This window comes from Gossypium hirsutum, chromosome A02 (assembly GCF_007990345.1).
Source record: "Gossypium hirsutum isolate 1008001.06 chromosome A02, Gossypium_hirsutum_v2.1, whole genome shotgun sequence".
NCBI classification, from domain to species: Eukaryota; Viridiplantae; Streptophyta; class Magnoliopsida; order Malvales; family Malvaceae; genus Gossypium; species Gossypium hirsutum.
The window spans coordinates 5,098,779-5,107,972 of record NC_053425.1 but is presented as its reverse complement, the minus strand read 5'-3'; the positions used below and the strand labels follow the sequence as shown (position 1 = coordinate 5,107,972).

The 9,194-nt window shown below is 36.1% G+C and overlaps 1 long non-coding RNA gene across 1 annotated transcript; it reads left to right on the top strand.

Moving 5' to 3' along the window:
- The first annotated feature begins 3,697 nt into the window (after positions 1 to 3,697).
- On the top strand, positions 3,698 to 5,274 carry LOC107940538 (uncharacterized). The gene is made up of 2 exons (XR_001695467.2): positions 3,698 to 4,548; positions 4,998 to 5,274. It is a non-coding gene; the product is annotated as an uncharacterized lncRNA (long non-coding RNA).
- Positions 5,275 to 9,194: the final 3,920 nt, after the last annotated feature.

Sequence of the window (9,194 nt, the reverse complement as noted above, 5' to 3'; positions counted from 1 at the left end):
AATATTGTGGGTAATGGAGTTGGGGCAGTTCTGGTATCTCCAGATGGAGATCAGTATCCATTCACATGTAAATTGGATTTTGATTGTACAAATAATATGGTAGAATATGAAGCATCTATCATGGGGCTCAGAGCAGCTATAGAGCGCAAGATCAAATTGTTGGAAGTATATGGAGATTCTGCATTAGTAATTTATCAACTTCGAGGTGAATGGGAGACAAGAGATTCCAAGCTAATCAATTATAGAAAGCTGGTGTTGGGGTTAGTTGAAGAGTTTGATGATATTACTTTCAATTACCTCCCGCGTGATGAAAATCAAATGGCAGATGCTTTGGCTACTTTAGCTTCCATGATCAAAGTAAGTAGACAAGAGGATGTGAAGGCCATTCAGATGAGTATTTATGAGGCCTCGTCTTATTGTTATAATATAGAGGAAGAAGAAAGAGATGATCATCCTTGATATCATGATATATTGCGATATGTGAGAAATCGTGAGTATCCAGATCAAGCCACGGAGAATGACAAAAGAACATTGAGAAGGCTTGCCTGTGATTATGTTTTAGATGGAGAGATTCTGTACAAAAGAAGGAAAGATCAGGTACTTTTAAGATGTGTGGATGCCGTGGAGTCGAAAAAAATCTTGGAAGAAGTACACGAAGGTGTTTGTGGAACGCATGCCAATGGGTTCACAATGGCCAGACAAATTATGAGGTTTGGGTATTATTGGTCCACCATGGAGGGAGGCTGCATTAATTATGCCAAGAAATGTCATAAATGTCAAATTTATGGTGATAAGATTCACGTGCCTCCCTCGCCTTTGCGCGTTTTGACTTCCTCATGGTCGTTTTCTATGTGGGGCATGGATGTCATAGGACTAATTTCACCAAAGGCTTCAAATGGGCATCGTTTCATTTTTGTGGTCATTGATTACTTTACCAAGTGGGTGGAAGCTGCTTCGTACGCCAATGTAACTAAATCGGCAGTCAGTAGATTCTTAAAGAAAGAAATTATATGTCGATACGGAATGCCTGAGAAAATCATATCTGATAATGCACTGAATTTGAACAATAGTACAATAGCAGAGGTCTGCAGTCAGTTTAAAATCAGACATCATAACTCATCACCGTATCGCCCGAAGATGAATGGGGCAGTGGAAGCAGCTAACAAAAATATCAAGAAGATTGTGGGGAAAATGACCGAAACTTACAAAGATTAGCATGAGAAGTTGCCATTTGCTCTTTATGCTTATCGAACATCTGTCAGAACTTCTACTGAGGCAGCACTGTTCTCATTGGTCTATGGAATGGAAGCAGTTCTGCCCATTGAAGTGGAGATACCTTCTCTTCGAGTTTTGTCAGAATTAAAGTTAGATGAAGCAGAATGGATACAGTCTCGTTATGATCAGTTGAACTTGATTGAGGAAAAGAGGCTAAAGGCTATTCAGCATGGACAGATGTATCAAAAAAGAATGATGTGGGCTTATGACAAAAAGGTTCGCCCAAGAGAGTTTTATGAGGGAGATTTGGTTTTGAAGAAGATTCTCCCCATACAAAAAAATTTCAGAGGTAAATGGATATCGAATTAGGAAGGGCCCTATGTGGTGAAGAAAGCTTTCTCCGGTGATGCATTAATATTGGCCGAAATGGATGAAAGAAATTTATCTAATCCAGTGAACTCGGATGCAGTCAAAAAGTATTACGCTTGACAAGGGAGGGAAGCTAAAGTAAAAACCCGTAAAGGGAGCTTTGAGACTTTCAAAAAAAAAGGGGGCCAAAGTAAAAACCCGCAAAGGGCACTTTGAGACCCAAATAAAGTGAATACCCGTAAAGGGCGCTTTCAGACCCAATAATAAAAAAAAAGAGAAAAAAAGGAGAGGCCAAGGTGAAAACCCATGAAGGGCGCCTTGTGACCAAAGGGGATTTGAGTTGAAAACCCGAAAAGGGCGGCTCAAATATGGATCCAAAGTGAGGAGGTTGTGATCTTGATATACCTGAATTAACCATGAAGGGGATATGTTATATCTTGGGGCATTGACAAAGTGCTTCTGATCTCTTAAACACATGTTGAGTTTGAATTGGTCTTCAAGAAGTTTGTACAGAGAAGCTCCGGTTGTGATAACAAGGGTACCTAGTCTTCATTTTCAGTAAATTGGTTATCTTTATCCTTTCTTTTTCAAGATATACATTCCTAAATTAATGGCCATTGTTGTTTTTTTGATAATTTACTTTGAATTCAAGATTAATTTCCATTCTTGTTCATTATTACGATTTGATTGCAAGCATGTTGCATTGACATAATGATGAATGAACTAGTGTTGTTTTTACAATGGAAGTTTTGCATATTACTTTAGGAGTTTCTAGATAATGCAAGAATCTGAAGTGAGATAATTGTTTGAAATACGCTCAAGTTCAATGATATATTTGATAAATCACCTTTTTGAGATCTCTATCCAAAATGATAATGGAGAAAACAGGCAGGATATAGTATTGATGATGCAATTTTATTTTCGAGAAAAAGGAAATGACGTTCATACAAAGAGCAGAAATGCACATTTGGCTATAGCACCTGAGAAGTGAGGTAGCAGATTAAACAAAGGGAAATTCAACTATGAGTTATAATGTTTTGTCTCAAAAGGAGTAGTAGAGGGGACGTTGGAATTACAGTAGGGCAAGCTCGCCAGATGAGATAGGTTGTTTCTTTGGGATACTCCTTCAAGATGATGGTTGAGCAAATGCGTCAGTAACAACATATTAATGAGCAATGAGTGACGATACCCTAAATTGTTAAAATGGAATCATCCTCATTTTTGCATATATTATCCATAACACATTTAGTTAGGAGCATTGAGTCATAGCATCTTAATAATTTGGCATAAGCATGTGTATATAAAATGGAGTCTACAGGATAGGTCCCCCGGAAGGCTGTGTAGCAACGTTGGTAAAGATTGAAGATCTTATTTCCCTGAAGTTGAAGTGGAGTGGATCTTTGCAGATGGTGAATCTTATCTCTATGTAGCAGCAATGGAGCAGATTTTACCACCAAGCTTTATCTCTCTGAAGTAGCAAGAGAGTAGGTTGAAGAATGAGTCTTATCTTCCTGAGGTAGCAAGGAAGCAGACTGAGAATTAAAGATCTTATCTCCCTGAAGTTGCAGTGGAGCAAGTTGAAGTAAGTTGTAGCGGAGCAGATCGAAGATGGTGAATCTTATCTCCATGTATCAGCAATGGAGCAGATTTTACCTCCAGCCTCATCTCTCTGAGGTAGCAAGGGAGCAGGTTGAAGAATGAGTCTTCCTGAAGTAGCAAGGAAGCAGGCTGAGAATTGAAGATTTTATCTCCCTGAACATAAAACATAATGATAATATGAGTGTATATAATAAATTACATGGTTCAAAATAGGGTTCTTAAAAAAATATTATACACATAAATAATTTAAAAAAAAAGGATATATACATAGAAAATATTTACATAAGTTATACGAAATTAATAACACATACTATAAAAATAATAATTTAATATGGGTAATGAACATATGAAGAAATTTTAAAGATAATTGTATGCTCAAAATAATATTGAATAAAAAAATGAATTATAAGATTGATTTGATTTTATCATAAATTATGTGTAATAAATTTTAAGAACATAATTATATTCAAACCTATTAAAAATTACATGAATAAAAACAATATGACTTCTATGATGCATGTAAGTATTAAATATACGTTTAATAACAACTTAAATAATAAATTCTTAAAAGAATATAAACATTAAGATATGTAAAAAAAATATAGAATTAATAGCATACACAAACCAAAATGAATTTTACTTCAAATAATATACCAATTATTAAAATAATAGGACAAAAACAAAAAAAAAGTTACAAAATTCAGCTATCAAAACGACCCAAAATATCACAACCAATGATTAAGCATGTAAAAAAAATGTATGTGCAGTAAAATAAAAAAAATAAGCCTTAATTGAAACAAAATTGAAATAGGAGAAACAATCTACAAATGAAATAAAATAAGAATAAGATCAATGTGCCATGTGCACAAACATGTAGGAACCAAAATTGTAAATACCCCGCCCCGCAACGCTACACTAAAACGCAAATCAGAGTGAAAAGATGCACAATTATATGGCCAAATTCAAAAAAACAAAGTAAACAAATTAAGCGCAAATTGAAAGCCCAGCGCGACATGAAGGATTTGATGCGCAATTTCCCCATTTTGTGAATGGGTGCGCAGATCCTGCTAATTAACCTGGTCAGAGCGCGGGTCTTAATTCCCTTGGAACGGCGCCGCATTGAAAGTGTGCCTTTAGGCCTTCACCCTTGGAACGGCGCCGCATTGAAAGTGTGCCTTTAGGCCTTCATTTGCACCTTTTTTTTCCAGAACAACACCCATCTTTTTAATTTGAAATCAGAACGCAATTTTTGCTAGGGTTCCTTCTGCATGCGGCCGAATCACCATCAGATTTGGTGTCCAGCGGCGCGCGAAACCATTCCCGATTCAGCTGTTGTAGGTACTCGACCACCCATTGAGGAGTTTGGTAAGTATTTTTTTTTTTTTTTTACTTCATTTGAAAAGAAACTCAAGTCTCATACTATTTTTTAAGGAAAAAAAAACAAAAAGAGATTCATAAATACGAAGAGTTTCGGTATTGCTTGACCTCTCGCCCTCACATCCGCATAGCAAAAATATTTGGGGCTCTCATCGGTCTCCAGTTATGTAAAAACAATATGAGCAAACCAAGAAGAAAATAAAAGGAAAAAAAACTGGAAAAGAAAAAAGAAAAATATGAAATCACCTCTGTTAATCTTAAATTGCTTTTCTCTATTCTTTGTGCGTGTATACAGATATTGTGTGCCTACAGAATCAAGGTACAAATAATGGCTTTTTATAGCCCAAATTTACAGAATAAATGAAAAATAAAAATACATTTTCCCTCTGTCATTTGGCTGTACATTCTGTTGCTGCTCCTCGTATATTCTTTTGCAGGTATGGTGCAACGACTGTACGGAGAAAGCCCCTCGTGAAAGCTGTGCGTGAGAAATCGTCTCTCTGGTGCACTTCTAGTATATTCCAGGGGCTGCTGCTGAAATTCCCTTTTCTGCTGGGCTCTTTCGGATTTGGGCTAGACTTTAGGTTTATTAGGATTGGGCTTTAATTGGGTTAAATAATGTATTTGGGCTACTTTTTATTATTTTGGGCCTGATGATGTAAAATTTGGACATGATCATAGATATTTCAATTTATTTGGGTTTATTTAAATAAATTAAATGGGCCCGGGCAAAATTGGTTGACTACAATTATCATTAAACGAAATTTTAATTTTGAAGGACTAGGAAAAACAATCAAGTGTTAAAAATAAGTTTCAGCAACATCCTAACAGTCATGAACATAACTTTAACAGGCAATTATATTAAGTGTCCTCTTTGCATTTAGACTTAATTGATTTTACTATAAGCAAGATCGGATTAACTCTATTAATCATAATTATTTTAGCCTAATAGAAATAAAATAGTGGAGACGAAAAAAAACTAGCAAAATCATAATTAACTCAGTAAACAAGAATCATGCTCGCAGGTCAAACAGTGGGTAAATCCTGGTTAAAATCTTGGGCATGAAAAGAGGCAGAATATTCTAAAAAAAATAAATGTGGGCAGAAACGATCATAAGGCAGGAACAACAGTAACACAACAGTAAAAACAGCAGATAAAATGACTTAAAAACTGAGGAATGTCTCCCCCTACTTAAAATACATTTTCCTCGATGTGAAAAAATAATATTAATAAATATGATGAAAATAAAGGGTTTAGAACACTCCCCATGTCGTTTTCGTTATTGTTTTCACCAATTTTTAAATTTAATATTTCCAATTCCTCGATTCTTCTGTATATAGGAAGAGAGATAAAATTTATTAACATGAAAGAAAATAAAGAAAATATAAAATATAAATAAAATAAAATAAATAAAATTGGGTTGCCTCCCAACAAGCACTTATTTAACGTAGCTAGCTTGACGCCCCAACTAGTATTGGGGCTGTTCCAACTGAATTCTTTCATTTGTATGGGCTTGAAAATTCTCCCTTTTTATCACATCCACCATATTTGGGTTGAATCGTCATTGCGCCTCTTTCTTTGTTTTTTTATTTTCCTCAAAGAAAATCTTATATGTGCCTATCAAGGGGTTAATCCATTTTAAGTCGGCAATGGTCACATCATTCTCCAAAAATGGACGCTTGAGATGCTCGGGAAGTGGTTTTAATTTCAAATCTGGTGCCTGCACAACAGAAGGTAAAAGTCTAGTATCCATAGGAGCCAATAATTCATTAACAGATTTAAAATCATCAAACATCATTTTAGATTTATCTCTATAAGATGACTTAAAAGTTTCTTCTACTAATGAGTCAATTATGTCAACACGGTTTACGTCCAAGATTTCACTTGGGTAACTAATAGCGCCGTAAACGTTAAACTTCACGATCTCTCCTTCAAACTCTATCGTGAGAGTTTCGCTACGCATGTCAATCTTAGTATTTGCAATACTAAGGAAAGGTCGGCCTAGCAAGATGTTTGAAGATCCAGAAGCATTATGCTCTTCCATTTTTATCACATAAAAGTCTGCAGGAAAGATAAATCCGTTGACTTTCACTAATACGTCCTCAAGGACTCCTTCGGGATGCACAATAGACCTGTCTTCCAACTAAATGATAACACCTGTTTTCATCAAAAAACTCACGTTAAGTGATTCATAAATAGAAAAAGGCATGACATTTATGGGGGCCCCTAAATCACACATAGTTTTTTTAATTCCTAAGTGACTTATTTTGCATGGTATTGCAAACATGCCCCTATATTTGCATTTCACTGGCATCTTCTGGTGTAACACTGCACATACATTCTCACCAATGCTTATCCTTTCATTACCAGTTACTTTTCGCTTGTTGGTGCAGAGCTCTTTAAGGAACTTGGCATATCGTGGAATTTGTTTGATAACATCCATCAGTAGTATATTGATCTTGACATTTCTAAATGTTTCGAGCTTTCCGATATTGGTTCAATCGTCTTAGGAATGGAGGTTGAATTATGGGCAGTGGAGGTTTTGTTCAAACCTGTTCACCGTTTTCGGGCTTTTCTTGGGCGGAATCTTGGCCAACATTTCTACCAGGAATTGATTTTAGTATTTTTCCACTTAGCAACGTTACTGTATTTGCATGTTGTCTTGGATTAGGTTCCGTTTGTGACAGCAACTTCCCTTGTGAGGTCATTTTCTCAATTGATATGGTCAACTATCTTATAAATGCCTTGATTTTCTATTGAAAATCCTTTGTTTCCTTTTGGAAATGAAGAGTTTACCATAGAATTTGCTGTTGGAAAGTAATAGTTTGCCGTTGTATCTGCTGTTGGAAATCAAGCACATTAGCTGCTAATTTATTGACAATGGTTTCTAGAGAAGTACCTGAATATTGCATTTGTTGTGGAAACTGATTTTGGTATGGCTGGTTATACTGCAAGTTTGCCTCATAACTCAAGTTGGGATAGTATCTCCATCTTAGGTTGTAGGTATTAGCATAAGGGTCATATCGCCTTTGTAGTGGCCTAGGTAAGTTTCCCACAGCATTCAAATAAGCTATAGTATCATCATACAAACTAAGACATGCATCAGTTGTATGTTCAGATGTAGCACATATTCTACATAGTCGGGCCGGTCTTTTATTTTTTGTAAAAAGAGAATTCACAATATTAATAAGTTTATCAACTTTATTTTCTAAGGTTGAATTACTTAGCCGGTGAACCCTTTTAGAGGGCTTAGGATTGGCTCGAAACTGCTAAGTATTTACAGCCATTGTAGATATCAAGTCCCTTGGTTGTTTGGGAGTCATGTTGACAAAAGCTCCTCTACTGGCGGCATCCACCATATTCATCTCTATGGGCTTTAAGCCTTCATAAAAGTATTGGAGTAGGGACCGTTATACCATGTTGTGGGCAACTTGCACACAACTTCTTAAATCGCTCCCAATAATCGTAAAGAGACTTTGATTCTTTTTGTCTTATTCCAACGATCTCCTTTCTTAACTCAACTGCATGTGATGTTGGAAAAAACCTGTTGAGAAACAAACGAGAAAGATCAGCCCAAGTTGTAATAGATCCAGGGGGAAGATAAAATAACTATTCCCTAGTAGAATCTGCTAAGGAAAAATGGAAAGCACGCAGTTTGATTTGATCCTCAGTTACCCCATAAGGTTTCATGCTAAGACAAATTATATGAAACTCTTTCAGATGTTTGTGGGGATTTTCGTTTTGCAACCCACGAAAATTTGGTAGTAACTAAATTAAACTTGACTTTAGTTTAAAATCAGTATCCATAGTAGGATACGCGATGCACAATGGTGGTTGTTCTACCGTAGCTTCGGCCAGTTGCTTAATCGTTTGAGCCATTGGTTGATTTGCTAAATTCGAGTTTTTGTTAACCTTAGCGTTAAGCACTTCTTCTGGTGAATCGACTTTTACTTTTTCACTTTCAAGTGTTTGAGTAGGGTTTTCGTTAACCCTAGACTCAACTTCGTCGTCAACTTCGATTTTTGGTGGTGGGTTACTCTGAGTCCCAAGCACTCTTGATTGCTTTTTTCGTAACTTTGTCTCATTGCAGTTAATTCTCGTAGTCTTCTCTATTTTTGAATCAAACGCAAGAATACTTGGAGTAGATCTGGTCATAAGAAACAAAGAAACAAGATTAGTATGTTACCAATCCTCGACAACGGCGCCAAAATTTTATGCGCTTGTTGCAAGCACCAAAAATATCCTATCCCTATAAAATAATGAAAAAAGAATAGTATAAGGGAAGTAGGGTCAAATCCTCAGGGACTGGATTTGCACAAGTGCTTGTTCCTCAAAATCTCGGACAGAATCATGCCCAAGAAAACCTACGTACCTGAAAAAAAACAGAATTAAAAGTTTTGATTAAATTGAAATTGCGAAAGTGAAAATTAAAATAGTAGAGATAAATAGAGTTGAGGAAAAAGAGTTTCTTATGAAGAGATTCCAGCCTCCGATTGTCTCAATCTTCCTTGGGTTCAATCCTCGGGTTTTAGGTGATCCTTCTCAAACAAAATAAGCCAGTTATAGTGGAAGAGGACGCCTATGACCGCAAGCTCCAAGATTTTAGACTTACGATTTAGAGGAACCTGACTCT